The 15,987-nt window shown below is 47.8% G+C and overlaps 1 protein-coding gene across 2 annotated transcripts in view; it reads left to right on the plus strand.

The window, feature by feature from the left end:
* LOC132391106 (inosine-uridine preferring nucleoside hydrolase-like) overlaps positions 1-15,987 on the plus strand; it is an 86,875-nt gene that overhangs the window by 15,941 nt on the left and 54,947 nt on the right. The gene's annotated exons all lie outside the window — the stretch shown is intronic.

The following is a 15,987-nucleotide window of genomic DNA, read 5'->3' on the forward strand; positions in this document are numbered from 1 at the left end:
CCTGCGATTGATGGAGGTACAGTTCCCACACCAGGCAGAGACGCAGCCAGTCAGGATGCTCTCAGTTGTGCCCCTTAGGATTTTGGAGGCCCATACAAAACTTCCTCAACCATCTGAGGTGAAGTTTTGTTCAAGAGCCTGAAGGTTGAGGGTTAGTAACTGTGCTGTCTTTACGACAGTTATTTAGTTTATAATATTTTCGCTTAGTAATTCATTCAATAGTATTTTCTAGTTAGAATTAGAAGTGTTTAAAGTATATTCATTGCATGTAAAATATATCGGCATGCGATGACGTCACATCCGGTTTCGCCGCGTCTTGTGGGAAAACACCGGTTTGAAATTAGCGCGAGGGTGGGGGCTTTCCACGAGGCTCACCTGAGCACAAGCAGTTTTGCAGGCATGAGAAATCACAGTGAGAGCAACGCTGTAAGTTAATAGATAATCGATATATTGAACTAAGATATTAATGCTGATCCTGTTAGAGGTAACGTCGGTAGATAATGTTTATGCTTTCGTTAGTTAAAGAGTCGCGGATAGTTTGCATGGAAGTGTATTTAAAGTAGTCAATGGAGCAGGTAAACTCTCCCTGTATACTGCACCTTAGTGTAATGTAGTTATAGTCACCTTTGCAAGTATTTACACTTGAAATGTGATATTAAGGAAGGAACAAATACTGTATCAATCTTGTATTGTTTTATCAACAGTTTTCACCATATGTTAATGTGAAGAGTGAACAGTAAATGGTTAATCTTACTGCGATCTGGTTCTTATTAACTGTGGTTTATCCGGACGTTAAATTCGGCGTTTCGTTACACCCGAAGGAGAACGTTACAGTGAAAAAGCGGCATTATCAGGTGTTTCAAGTGCTGCAATGTCAGCTCGATCCGGGATCAAGTCGATGGCGCCCAGCGACAAGGGCAGTAGAACGACATCAAGTAAGTCCACACAGGCAAGAGCCAAGGCAGAAGCCGCCAAGGTGCGACTGCATTACGCCAAACAAGAGGCAGTTTTGAAAATGAAACTGGCCACCAAAGAAGCCGAAAGGGCCGCCAGACAAAGAGAAGAGGCTGCCAGAGAAGCCGAAACCCAGAAAGAAAAGGCCGCCAGAGAAGCCGAAACCCAGTTGGAAATGACAAAAATATCGACAGAGTTGCATGTGCTGCAGCTAGAAGGAGAAGGAGAAGCTGCCAGGGTGGAAGCAGAGTACATAGAAGAAGCTGAAGGGTCGCGTGATCTGACCGAAACAAGTTCTGCTTTGGAAAGGACCAGACTGGAACGCACGAGCGACTATGTACAATATCAAGCAGACAGGCAGGCTCGTCTCCCCTCTCCATACCTATTCGATAACTTCCCCAGCTATGAGGAAGAGAATTTACCCTCGCGGCCCCGCGATGAAGTCAAGAATGAAAGAGCTGACAACCGATATACTTTGACACCAAAGTTACAAAGTTCGATGCGAAGAGACGCGGAGGTTGAATCCAGGATGGCAAATTCCATGAGAAACGTGCGTTCTCAGTCATATGGGCGCCAACGTACTTCTCCAGCCCGCATGCCGCTTGCAGCCGATCCCACGCTGCAGTATTTAGCACGACGGGATCTCGTCACTTCGGGACTGTACCAGTTTGACGATAAACCCGAAAATTACCGTGCTTGGCTCTCCACATTCACCAACGTGATTGACGGGGTCCAGCTCAGTGCAACCCAAAGGTTGGACCTTATGGCGAAATGGCTGGGGAAAGAATCACGCGACCAGGTGAGACGCATGCGTTCAGTGTACATCAACAAACCTGAGCTAGCCTTAAGCGAAGCGTGGGAGAGACTTTGGGAGAGATATGGGGCCCCCGACATTATTGAAGCGGCGCTATATCGACGTCTGGGAAACTTTCCTAAGGTGTCAGCCAAAGATCACTTTAAGTTAAGAGAATTCGGAGATTTACTCATGGAGATCCAAGGCGCCAAAGAAGATGGCTATTCAGCTGGTCTAGTATTCCTAGATACTCCATCCGGGATTAGACCAATTGTGGACAAACTTCCATTTGGGCTGCAGGACAAGTGGCTGACTGTTGCCTCAGAGTACAAGGAAGACCACGATGGTCGATTTCCTCCCTTTGAGCTCCTCACTAGGTTTGTGTGCAAGGAGGCGAAGAGGCGAAACGACCCTAGCCTTGTAGGTCCAGGAAGCAGTTCGATTTACACCAAGCCAGGCAGATCCATTTCGAATGTTTTCAACATTGATAAACCCGTGTCAGTGCTCAAGACCGAAGCCCTTACGACTAACAACGACCCTGGCAAGTATTGTCCATTGCATAACAAACCTCACCCCCTGAAAGCATGCAGAATGTTTAGGGAAAAACCCCTTGAAGAGAGGACGGCTCTTCTCAAGGAGAAAAGAATATGTTTTAGATGCTGTTCCTCAACCTCTCACCTCGCCAGAGAGTGTACGATCGCCGTGAAGTGTCCGGAATGTGGCAGCCCAGATCACGTCGAGGCCATGCATCCCGACCTGTCACCACAAACCGAGAGCGCTCCTTCACCCCCACAACAGGACGGCGGGGAGGGAGAGGCTCACTCTAGGTCAATAGCTGTCAGCACGAACTGTACAGAAGTTTGCGGTCAAGCTCAGTCAAGTCGTTCTTGTTCCAAGATCTGCCTCACTAAGGTGTACCCTAAAGGAGCCAAAGACAAGGCCATCAAAGCCTATGTGATTCTGGACGATCAGAGCAATCGTTCACTAGTCAGTCCAGAGTTCTTTAAATTGTTCAACATTGAGAGTGAGCGGTTCCCATACTACCTCAAAACTTGCTCAGGCAACATGAAAACCCAAGGAAGGAAGGCAGAAGGCATCCAGATCGAGTCCCTGGATGGTAAAGTCGTCATCTGTCTCCCTCCGCTCTTAGAGTGCAATGAAATCATGAATAACCGCGCTGGGATCCCGACACCAAGTGCGGTGCTACACCAGCCGCATCTCCACCACATCGCCAAACACATCCCAGAACTGGATCCGAAAGCGGAAATACTCCTGCTATTAGGAAGAGATGTTATCCAGGTACACAAGGTTAGGCAGCAGATCAATGGACCACTCAACGCCCCCTTCGCGCAACGTCTGGATCTGGGCTGGGTGGTGATAGGAGAGGTGTGTCTCGGTGACGTACACAAACCGATGGTTAACACACTCAAGACCAATGTGCTAGAGAGTGGCCGCCATTCAATCTTTCGACCCTGCCCGAGTGTCCCGTGCATCAAGGAAGCACAACAAGGCGTTAACAAGCGCGAGGCAAGCGACGAGTCGCTGGGCCAGTCAGTCTTCGCTCTAACGAAGTATGACAACAAACTTGCACAATCAGCTCAAGATACCATTTCTTTAAAAACCAAAGACACCAAGGTCTTCAGAGATGAAGCAAATAATGGGGTTGCCCCATTGCCAATCAGAGAACCATGCCAGCGCTCACCAGATAACAAAGAGCAGGCAGTCAAACGGTTCACGTCCTTACGGAAAACCCGGAAAAGGAAACCCGAGATGCAGCAACGCACCCGATTGGCCCACGAGGTACTGTGCACCCTAATGGCAGAGGTCACAGCCATTATAAACGCACAATCATTCCTACCTGTGTCTTCTGACCCAGAAAACCCCTTTATACTTTCGCCATCAACGCTCCTTACGCAGAAGGCAGGAGCACCTCCTCCACCAGGAGACTTCTCAGACAAGGATTTGTACACAAAGCAATGGAGACAAGTCCAGGCTCTGGCAAATCAGTTCTGGTCCCGCTGGAGACAGAAATATCTACCCTCGTTGCAACAGAGACGAAAGTGGACAGAACCCCGTAGGAATCTTCAAGTTGGAGACTTAGTCCTGCTCAGGGACAAGCAAGTCGCTCGCAACAGCTGGCCAACGGCCAGAATCACTGATACATTCCCTAGCGAGGATGGACATGTCAGGAAGATCGAATTGAAGACTACCGACCAAGGCGATGTGAAAATTTACCAAGGGCCAGTTACAGAAGTTATTCTACTTCTACCCAATGACTGATTAAGAGACTAAGTTTTGTACTCTGCTCATTGTGACCTTACGAAGGTCAAGCGGGGAGTGTGCTGTCTTTACGACAGTTATTTAGTTTATAATATTTTCGCTTAGTAATTCATTCAATAGTATTTTCTAGTTAGAATTAGAAGTGTTTAAAGTATATTCATTGCATGTAAAATATATCGGCATGCGATGACGTCACATCCGGTTTCGCCGCGTCTTGTGGGAAAACACCGGTTTGAAATTAGCGCGAGGGTGGGGGCTTTCCACGAGGCTCACCTGAGCACAAGCAGTTTTGCAGGCATGAGAAATCACAGTGAGAGCAACGCTGTAAGTTAATAGATAATCGATATATTGAACTAAGATATTAATGCTGATCCTGTTAGAGGTAACGTCGGTAGATAATGTTTATGCTTTCGTTAGTTAAAGAGTCGCGGATAGTTTGCATGGAAGTGTATTTAAAGTAGTCAATGGAGCAGGTAAACTCTCCCTGTATACTGCACCTTAGTGTAATGTAGTTATAGTCACCTTTGCAAGTATTTACACTTGAAATGTGATATTAAGGAAGGAACAAATACTGTATCAATCTTGTATTGTTTTATCAACAGTTTTCACCATATGTTAATGTGAAGAGTGAACAGTAAATGGTTAATCTTACTGCGATCTGGTTCTTATTAACTGTGGTTTATCCGGACGTTAAATTCGGCGTTTCGTTACACCCGAAGGAGAACGTTACAGTAACTGTTCATGAACCTGGTGGTGTGGGTCCTGAGGTTCCTGTACCTCCTACCTGATGGCAGCAACAAGAAGAGAGCTTGACCTGGGTGGTGGGGGTCTCTGATGATGGATGCTGCTTTCCTTTGACAGAGTTTCATGTAGGTGCTCACGATGGTGGGGAGGCCTGTGTCCACTACTTTTTGTAGGAATTTCCATTGAAGGTCATTGGTGTTTCCATAGCAGCCTGTGATGCAGCCAGTCAATATACGCTCCACTGCTCATCTGTCGAAATCTCGAAGTTTTAGATGTCATGCTGATCTCCGCAGATTCCTAAGGAAGTTGAGGTGCTGTCGTGCTTTCTTCACAATTGCACTGTGTGCTGGGCCCAGGACAGGTCCTCTGAAATAGTAATACCTAGGAATTTAAAGCTTCTAATCCTCTCTACCTCTGATCCTCCAGTGAGGACTGGCTCATGGCCAACCTGCAACCCAGTACGGATTCCAGCTCACACCACAAAGGTTCTCCCACTCTGCCTCGGTGTCTCCTCTCCTGAGCGGTTGCGATAGGCACCCCCATGGTGAGGGCCTAGTCCTCACCACAACCAAAGCAACGCAACTCCCCCGGCATCAGTCTCACCAATGAACCAATTAAACAAACTTGCAGTATACTATGTCGGCAATGTCCAGCAGAGACTTGCGATCCCAATGAAAATGTCCAAGGGAATCACTTGCAACAACTTCTCAACACAACGGTGCACAACAAGTCCAGGTTGACAACACAGCAACACTACATAATAAGTCCAGCTCCATTGCTATCGAGCAACTGGCTGATAGTCCTGCAGTACCCAATGTTCTTAGTGTAATACGCTGTAAGGTTTCATTGCTAATGTAATGGCTTCTCTGTAATGTTCCACTGCTGAGGTAATGGTTTCACTGTAGCAGATGTTGGGAGGTGTTTTTAGAACATTATCAAAAGTCATAGGTTTGGACCTACAACCTAATTCATTTACGGCAATCTTTGGGATTATTCCAACGGAAGGAGGAAATGTTCCTGCTTCCGCTCAACGCATGATGGCTTTCTCAACTTTATTGGCTAGGAGAGCTATTCCATTGTACTAGAAGGATCCCAATCCAACTACTGCTTCTTCTCCGGCTCTCCTCCATTATGTCGTGTTTAAGTTCGGAGAAAATCAGGAGTCGGACATTTGATACATCTTTTAAATTTGAGCAAACTTTTATTCAATATTTTCATATAATCTAATTCTTTTTACTTTTTCAGTTAATCTTTTTTTTCTTCTCCGCAAAGTTTTAGATTTGACCAGAAGGGTTTTTTTTCCTTTTTTAAAAAAACTGTATCCTCAAAATGGACTGCCCAGCCCCCTTTTCTTTGTTTTAGTTTAGTTTAGTGGGGGGGGGGAAGGGTTCTCAATAACAGAAATTTTGAGTTTTTTCTATTAACTGCTAAGAGGAGATGTGGTTCTTTTTTTTATATTAGCTTAATACTATATTTGATTTTAACAATGTCTATTCCTTTCTTTGTACTATTATTGAAATATGTTTTTGAGGTAACCTCTCCTCTGATTTGTATTTATCCTTATTCATTTAAATCAATAAAAAAGATTGAGAAAGAGAAGACTTGGGCGTAGCGGACCTCTCAGTTGTTAGATGAGCGGCAGTACTCCGATGACGTACAGAGACAGAGACTGGTTGAAAGTTTGAATGGGCAGGCTGCTGACATTGTGAGAGCCATCAGGTTGAAATATCCCTTAGCAACCGTGAGCCCCGGAAAGCTCTTTTGGCCCGACAGGAAGCCCAGTGGAGCACATGGTGGAGTTTCAGAAGATGCGTCAGGAGAAGGGGGAGAAGCTCTCTGCTTTTATTTTTCGACCAGAGAAGCAGCTGCGGCGCAGAGGGGTCATTCAGGAGGCTGAGGCGGATCAGTTAGGAATGAACCAGATAGCCAGGGGCGTCCGGCCCCAGGACCTGATTGCTTGGGGTCTCCGACAGTAAGATGCACCCCTCTCCATCGTTTGTTGAGCTGATCAGAGAGGTACGGGAAGAGGAGAATGCGTCGGAGGCGCGGGAGGCCTCTGTCAGCAGGGTACAGCCCTCGATAGTAGACCCTGCGGTGAAGTGACCACAGATAGCCTACCCCGGGGAGCGGTAGAGGAGATTGTGGCAGAGTTGAGAATGGAGATACGTTGGCTGTTGTCAGCGGGTGTGACCCCCTCCATATGATGGAGCTGATGGAGGAGGATGGATCCCTCAAGGGGACGTACAATGCGGAGGGCTGCTGGCAGCAGGCGTCACGCCGGAAGGAGAGTGAGCCCCCAGGTACCTCAGCAAGGAGAGTCACTGGGAAAACTTAGAGGAGACCCAGTGAAGGAATGGCCTGGTGTCTCTGGGGGAACATGTTCCCAGCAATGTACCAAGGAACCCCCGAAAGCAAAAGGCCAAATTCCTGAAGGCTTAGTGGAACCATGCCCCAGTGTCTCGCTATGGACAGAGGTTATTCATGCTAAAGCCATACTCAATACCAGGTCGCAGGTTACGTTGTTGTACCATTCATTTTACAATTGGTATCTGAAGCGTTTACCATTGACACCATTCAGTGCACTGGAGATCTGGGGGTTTAGTGCTAGTGACGGTTATTTGTCAGTGAAGTTGGAATTCTCAGAGGCCGCTGTGGGAGTGCCTGAGGTACCTGATACATTGGTGCTGGTTTGTCCAGACCCTGTTGGGACGGGCGGCGTTTCAATTCTGGTGGGGACCAAACCCCCACTTGTGAGGAGGCTCCTGGGGGGCCGGAAGGAGAAGGCTGGCATGAGCTTTCGGGGAACATTGTCCGTGCACCCGGTGTTTGGAGCTGCTTTTGAGAAAGTGTGTGGCTGCATTGGGCCAGATTCTGAATTTAAACAAGGGACTGTGTGGTTCACCCAGTCGAAACCAATGGTAGTACAGTCTGGGGAAGTAGTGAGAGTGATGGGGACCCCCACATTTCCCGGAGTGCCTGAAAGCGAGGCCCTCTTAGTGGAAGACTACGAGGGGGAGTCAGGATTTCCTGCTGGGGTACTGGTGAGGCCCGAATTGCAGAAGCCCTCGGTTGTACAGGCGAGCAGGACGGCGGTGATCGTCAAGAGGGAGGTCACCTTCAAGTGGGGTTGTCCCTGGCCCATTTGTTCCTGGTGATAGTAATCTTTAGTGTCCCTGTGAGACAAGCCGGGGAGAAACTATTGGACAAAAGGGGAAAGTTGACCGCTGAGTCATTCAACTTTGGGGACTCCCTAGTTCCTGCGGTTTGGAAGAGGAGGTTGGTGGAGAAGATGTTGAAGCTGGAAGGTGTTTTTTCCAGTGATGAGTTTGACGTGGGTTGTTCCAAGAGCACGTGTCACACTATCCGGGTGACTGAGGACACACCTTTCAGAAAGAGGTCGTGGCGACTGGCCCCTGCAGAGGTGGATGACGTTCGGCAGCATTTGTGTAGGTTGAAGGAAGTTGGGATCATCCCCAAGTCCCGAAGCCCCTATGCATCCCCAATAGTGGTGGCCCAAAAGAAGAACGGGAAGGTACAGATGTGTGTGGACTATAGGACTCTGAACAGGTGTACCATTCCTTACCAGTATACAGTGTTACGTACCCCGTAACTGGGTGTCTTACCAGCAAAGATCGAAGTGTCCGTTGGACTCTGGTGGTACTATTTTCAACAGTGTTTATTAGTAAAGATGTACAAAACAATATCAATGCAAATATACAGATAATATACGTTAGCAATACTAAACCTAAAAATGTGGGTATAATAATCAATAATAAACAAGCTCTATCGTTGCCTTGGGGATAATGAATTGTCACATGGAAATATAAAGTTCAGTTCAGTTCATGCAGGCTGAGTACTTGTTGGTCGATGTGTTATAATTGTTGGAGAGAGAGAGAGAGAGAGAGAGAAAACGAGAATGCGCAAACAGTAACAGCTATTGTCTTGCAAACCTTCCTTTACGATCTTGATCCATCGATGTGTTGTTGTGGCCATTCAAGTATGACCCCTCTGTTCTTTAGCTAGACCATTCTTCCGTGGTGGACTCATCACCCAGGCAAGGTGGACACACACACAAGCCCCCACTGGCCTCGCTACAAAACACTGTGAGTTAAAATTTACCGATCCTTCGTTCGGTCTCTGATGCCTCCCACTTTCTCGTGGGTGCCTAATGCTCACTAGTGTTTCTCCTAGTGCGTCTGAGGGGTGTCACCCCAGACCTCACCTTTATCCCCACTCACGGGGTCTCCAGTGTCAATCAGTTTTGAATGGCTTAGCTCATCAAACCAGCCCACCCCAGTTGTCAATGAATAGAATAGTACCAAGTAAACAATCCTTCTCCAAAAGACAATAACAGTTAATCAATGGCTCCTCTCCTCTCTTATCAGTAGCAGATGCTCCAACTTGTTTACCTCTTATCTGTGTCTCATTCTCATTCTCTCTCATGAGCTGTTATCAGTAACAGCTGTCCTGGCATGCTTTTATCGTCTCTCTTACTTCCTTGATAGCAGCATCGAAATAGTAACGGTTTGCAATTCTCCAAAAGGGAGGGGGCATGGGTAACTCTGTACCCTTCTTCCCATCAGAGTTGTTCATCCTTCGTAACAACAGTCCCAAGGATCGAAGACGCGTTGGCCTGCCTGAGTGGTGTGAAATGGTTCAGTGCGCTGGACTTGAGGAGTGGATATTACCAGATCCCCATGAGTAAGGCCAACAAAGAGAAAACGGCATTTATATGTCCCCTGGGATTTTTCCAGTTCAAAAGGATGCTCCAAGGCAACTTGGGAGCTCCTGCAAACCTCCAGCGGGTCATGGAGGAGTCGGTGTATCTGGATGACCTCATAGTTTTTAGTTCCACTTTAGAAGATCATGAAGCGAGGCTGCTGAAGGAGCTGGGCCTCCTGAAAGCAGAAGGGTTAAAACTTTCCCTGGACAAGTGCCAGTTCTGCCAAACGACTGTTAGTTATGTTGGGCACATAGTCTCATGGGATGGAGTAGCTACAGATCTGGCTAAGATTGAGACTGTTACCACTTGGCCAAGATCCCAGACTGTGTGCACTCTGCGCTCATTCCTTGGGTTCTGTGGTTACTATCGGAGGTTTGTGAAAGGCTACGCGAAAGTGAGTCACCCGTTAAATCAGCTTCTGTGTGGTTACCCCCCCCCCCCCCGGGGAAGAAGGAGCTGCTGACCCGGGTGCCAGTGCTGGCATTTGCAGACCCCTAATTGCCATATGTACTGCACATGGATGCCAGCGGAGAGGGTTTGGGGGCGTCCTGTATCAGGATCAGAACACTGGGTTGAGGTCCGTTGTGTTTGTCAGCCGGAGTCTGTTGCCTTCCAAGAAAATCTATCCCACGCACAAGTTGGAATTTCTGGTGTGGAAATGGGCAGTGATGGATAAGCTGAGTGACTATCTCTGTAAGGCCAAGTTTGATGTGAGGACGGACAACAACCCCCTAACTTATATCCTGACCTCGGTGGAACTGGATGCCATGGACCGTCGGTGGTTGACAGCATTGTCTGCCTATGATTTCAGCCTGAAGTACCGGCCAGGAAGTAGGAACGTTGATGCTGATGCTTTGTCCTGATGGGCACATGAGAGACTGGTCAGGGATGAGCAGTGAGAGAATGTTCTTGCCTCGGGGGTGAAGGCCACGTGTCAGTTTGCCATCATCATGAAGGCAGAGGGAAAGGAGGGGTAGGATTGAGCAGTGGATCAATCGGGAGCTTCTGATGACGCCATTCTCCAAGAGTACTGTAACCTGACTGCTCTGAAGACAAATCAGCTGCCGGAATTGAGTTCTGGGGAAGTGGCAGCTGCTCAGCGAGATGATCTGGGCGCCGGTACCATTTGGGCATCAGTCGAAAAGGGAGACTTGGCTCAGGCGGAGAAGATGGAACATGCGTCAGTGCCTCCATTACTGTGAGAATGGCCTTGGTTGGAGTTGCAGAACCAGACCTTATACCAGGTCACATCACCCCCAGACCGACCTCAACATTGCCAGCTAGTTCTGCCAGAGAAGTATCAGAGGATTGCATTGTAGTCAGTTCATGATGATTCTTGACATTTGGGGCTGGAGAAGACCTATGGATTGCTCAGTTTTACTGGCCCCGGATGAAATCACAGGTCAATGAATACTGCAGCTCCTACATTCGATATGTACAGTGGAAGACACTGCCTAGGCAGGCATCTTTCTTGTCCCACTTGCAGAGTGTGGGGCCTCTGGGCCTGGTGCGTATGGACTTCCTGTCAATAGATGACAGTAACATGGCAAATTTCTTAGTCATCACAGACCACTACACCAGGTATGCTCAGGCTTTTCCTACCAAGGACCAGAGTGTGTCCACGGTGGCCAAAGTGTTATGGGAGAAATATTTCATCTAGTATGGCCTTCCCAGGTAGATACATAGTGATCTGGGACGGGATTTCAAGAGCAGGCTCATCCATGAGTTACGGGGCATGCTTGGAGTCGAGAATTCGAGGACCATGCCCTATCACCCACAGGGTGATCCCCAGCCAGAGAGGTTTATTCACACCTTGATAGAGATGCTCAGGACCCTGGAGATCAGCAAGAAGAGCAGGTGGAGTCAACATAATGGGCATCTGATTCACAGTTACAACTGTACACGAAATGAAGCTACCGGGTACTCACCATATTATTTGATGTTTGGGCGCGAGTCGAGGTTGCCCATTGACCTTTGCTTTGGGTCTGACAGGGGTGACTTACCCCCAAGGACTTATGTGAAGTATGGGTCTGATGTAAGAAGAGAGCTGAAAAGGGCTTATGAATTTGCTGGGGTCGCAGTTGCCAAGCAGAATCAAGGAAATAAGAGGAGGTACGATCAAAAGGTGAGGTTCTCCCAACTTCTGTCGAAAGACCGGGTCCTCATAGGGAATCTGGGGCTACCTGGGAAGCATAAGTTGGCTGACCACTGGGCAGCTACGCCCTGTGTGGGGGAGAGGCAGATGCCAAACCTATCAGTTTTCTGGGTGAAACCAGAGGATGGGAATGGGCCTGTCAAGATTCTCCATCGGAACCAACTGCCTCCCCGAGACAAGAGGTGCAGACAGACCCAGAACCTGACTTGGAGCCTTCAACTAGTAAGAGGACTCAGCGGAAATGTCGAGCAACTGAAGGGCCCACAGCAGGCGAGGTTAGGCTGGCCCCCACCCCTGAGAGGGATACTGATTCGAAGGATAGGGATCTGGATGTGTGGTATGTGCAGCCTTTCGCTAACTCCCATTGATCGAGGAAGAGACTCCTGGCCCTCCTCCCACTAAGTCAGGTGAGGTGCGGTGGGGCCTATCAGTGGGCAGCCTGGGTTACAGCGAGACTCGGCAGGGGAGGAAGCGAGGCTTGGCCACAGGGCCGAGCGGTCCAAGTTGCAGGTGGGCACGAGTGGTAGGTCGGGGGAGGCCTTGCCTGGAGTGCTGAAAGTATGCCCAGTAGTGTCGGAACCTGAAGGGTTAGGTGAGGGAGTGTGGAGGTCTCAGAGAATTCAGACTTACGTAGCACCGGGGAGCAGAGTGTGACCCCTGCCATTTTGGGGAGCTTTGTTACTGCCTTGTGCACCTGGATTGGACTTTGTGTTGCGTAGGAAGTGTTGGCAAACTATCTCAACGTCATGAGGACATGACTAAATTTGGTGGGGGGAGAGTGTAACACGCTGTAAGGTTTCAACGCTAATGTAATGGCTTCTCTGTAATGTTCCACTGCTGAGGTAATGGTTTCTCTGTAGCAGCGATGTTTGGGTTATGACTAGAGATAACGGGGCATGCTAGCCAATAAGCGGGATGTGGTTCTTCCGTGTGTGTCTGGGAGCTGGGAATTGGCGGATTTTTGTTTTGGCCGGGGAGAGATGAGAGAGAAGACACTAATGGAGAGAGTTGGTAGACCGCTGGACAGAGTGGACCTGGACCGCGGGTCCAAAGGTCAGCAACGATCAGAAGAGGTTAATGGTGGACGAACGACCTTATCAGTGAGCTCCAACCTTGCACTTGTTTCATGAGAATGGGACCTTTTTCTTTTTTGTTTTCTTTACTAACCACATAGTCAAATTCAGAATTATAAAGCTCAGTCATTTAATTACATACTGTGTTTGTTATTTTGTGGTACTGATTTGTAACAGGGGACACATCACGCAGCATCCACCCAGACAAGGTTTCTTAAGTTTAGCCTAGCCAGGGGCTATCATTCCCTATATTAAGCTGCTAGCCGAAATGAGAGTTACCCTACATTGCCAATGTCCAACAGGGACTTGCGATCCCAATGAAAATGTCCAAGGGAATCACTCGCACTGCACACCTTCTCAACACAACTACGTACAACATGTGTCCATGCCAAATGGTGTTGTGAAGCTGGGCACTTGTTGGACGTTGAATGGCACTTACAGGATAAGCGGTTCCTCGGCCTTCCCATGGTTCCCACAGGGTGGTGCGGTTGATATGTGGTGCTGCATGTATGCCACCCCGGTGCCCTGAATAAACACCTTGCCCATGCTGCTCGGTAACAGGGCTATTACAAAGAAAGGCTGTTTGAATGATAGCCTTTCTCAGCATGGTACGGCCAGAATGTCCCGGGAACTGGTGCCTTGGACTACCTGCTCACAAAGGAATGTGACACTTGTACTGTTACTGATCAAGAAGGCTGCACCTACATTCCTGATGGGTCGAGTAACATAATGCACCTGGCTGATCACATCTGAGAGTCAAGTTGTTACACTCGAGGGTGCGGCTGCTGGTCTTTTGGGGCACGGGGAGGCTGGTGGACTATTGTAATACTCTGAGAGGTGACAATTGGATTTACAGTACTGGGCAGTGTACTTATGTGTTAGTTCCCAGAGTCATACTAGTCTGAAGGTTGGATCATCACTTTTGCAACTTTCAGAGATGAAGTGGCCTGTGGGAGTGTGGCTTATTGTGATTGTCGAAAGTCACACCGTTGTGATTGGTTAGTTTAGAAACTGCGGCTGCTTTTCCCATTGGTGAGCTGCCTGGTCCAGTTTCAAATATCCTGGGTATATAGAGAGCACATGTGGGAGGTTGTCTGTCTCTCTTCCTTTGTTTAAGACAAGAGGTGCACATGAACATTGGGTAGGTATGCTCTGCATGCACTTTTAAGTACTTTTGCTGAATATGCAGCTTTGTAGTGTCTGTAACTTGGGGAACATGAATGTTTGGTTGAATTTTTACTGTTTGTAAATAAATGATTGATATACGTATTCCCAGTCAGTGTTTTTGGTCTCACTTGCCAGATCTGTGAACCTCTTTCAACATTACAATGTTGCAAAATCCTCTGTAGCAATAGCCCAGGAAATCACATGCCTGTGAGTCTTACTTCAGTGGTTGGTAAGCTGATGGAGAAGATTCTGAGAGGCAGAATATGATTAGGAATAGTCAGCATGGCTTTGTCAAAGGCAGGTCATGCCTTACAAACCCTGATTGAATTTTTTGAGGATACGACTAAACACGTTGATGAAGATAGAGAGGAAGAGCAGTAGATGTAGTGTATATGGATTTCAGCAAGGCATTTGATAAGGTACCCATGCAAGGCTTATTGAGAAAGTAAGGAGGCATGGGATCCAAGGGGACTTTGCTTTGTGGATCCAGAACTGGCTTGCCCACAGAAGGCAAAGAGTAGTTGTAGACGGGTCATATTCTGCATGGAGGTTGGTGACCAGTAGTGTGCCTCAGGGATTTGTTCTGGGACCGCTTCTCTTTGTGATTTTTATAAGTGACCTGGATGAGGAAGTGGAAGAATGGGTTAGTAAATTTGTTGATGACGAAAAGGTTGGAGGTGTTGTGGATAGTGTGGAGGGCTGTCAGAGGTTATAGTGGGATATTGATAGGATGCAGAACTGGGTTGAGAAATAGCAGATGGAGTTCAACCCAGAAAAGTGTTAGGTGGTTCATTTTGGTAGGTCTAACATGATGGCAGAATATAGTATTAGTGGTAAGACTCTTGGCAGTGTGGAGGATCAGAGGGATCTTGGGGTCCAAGTCCATAGGACACTCAAAGCTGCTGCGCAGGTTGACTGTGTGGTTAAGAAGGCATACGGTGTATTGGCCTTCATCGACCATGGGATTGAGTTTAAGAGCCAAGAGGTAATGTTACAGCTAAATAGGACCTTGGTCAGACCCCACTTGGAGTACTGTGCTCAGTTCCGGAAACTATGTGGAAACTATAGAAAGGGTGCAGAGGAGATTTACAAGGACATTTCCTGGATTGGGAAGCATCCTTGTGAGAATAGGTTGAGTGAGTTCGGCCTTTTCTCCGTGGAGCAACAGAGGGTGAAAGGTGATAAGATAGGGGTGTATAAGATGATGAGAGGCATTGATCGTGTGGAGAGTCAGAGGCATTTTTCCAGGGCTGAATTGGCTAACACAAGAGGGCACACTTTTAAGGTGCTTGGAAGATGGTACATAGGAGATGTCAGGGGTGGTGAGTGTGTGGAATGGGCTGCCAGCGACAGTGGGGAAGGCAAATATGATAGGGTCCTTTAAGTGACTACTGAATAGGTACAAGTAGCTTAGATAAATAGAGGGCTATGGGTAAGCCTAGGTAATTTCTAAAGTAAGGTCATGTTTGGCTGATCATTCTGGGCCAAAGGGCCTGTATTGTGCTGTAGGTTTTCTATGTTTCTAACTATTCTCATCAGGCAATATGCTAAATGCCTCACCACTGGTGTGCTGGATGTGAGAGAGATTGAGAGTACTGGGATCCAATATACTGGCAGCAGTGAAAAGAGCACATACTGGGTGGTGGGAGTCCCTGATGATGGATGCTGCTTTCCTGTGACGGTGCTCCGTATAGATGTGCTCAGTGGTGGGGATGGATTTAACTGTGATCGACTGGGCTGTGCCCATTAATTTCTGTAGGATTTTCTGTTCAAGGGGTTTGGTGCTTCCATACAGGCTATGATACAACCAGTCAATAAACTCTCCACCATACATCTATAGAATCTGGTCAAAGTTTTGGATGTCGTGCTGAATCTTCGCAAACTTCTACAGAAGCAGAGGTGCTACCGTGCTCTCTTTGTAATTGCACTTACATGCTGGTCCCAGGACTGATATGATGAACTGATACCACCAAGGAATTTAAAGTTGCTGGTCCTCTCCTCCTCTGATCCCAGGTCTCGCTCATAGACCCCCGGTTTTCTCCTCCCGAACTCAATAATCACCTTCTTGGTCTTGCTGAGATTGAGTGAGAGGATGTTG

Source organism: Hypanus sabinus, chromosome 3 (assembly GCF_030144855.1).
Source record: "Hypanus sabinus isolate sHypSab1 chromosome 3, sHypSab1.hap1, whole genome shotgun sequence".
In the NCBI taxonomy this organism is placed as follows: Eukaryota; Metazoa; Chordata; class Chondrichthyes; order Myliobatiformes; family Dasyatidae; genus Hypanus; species Hypanus sabinus.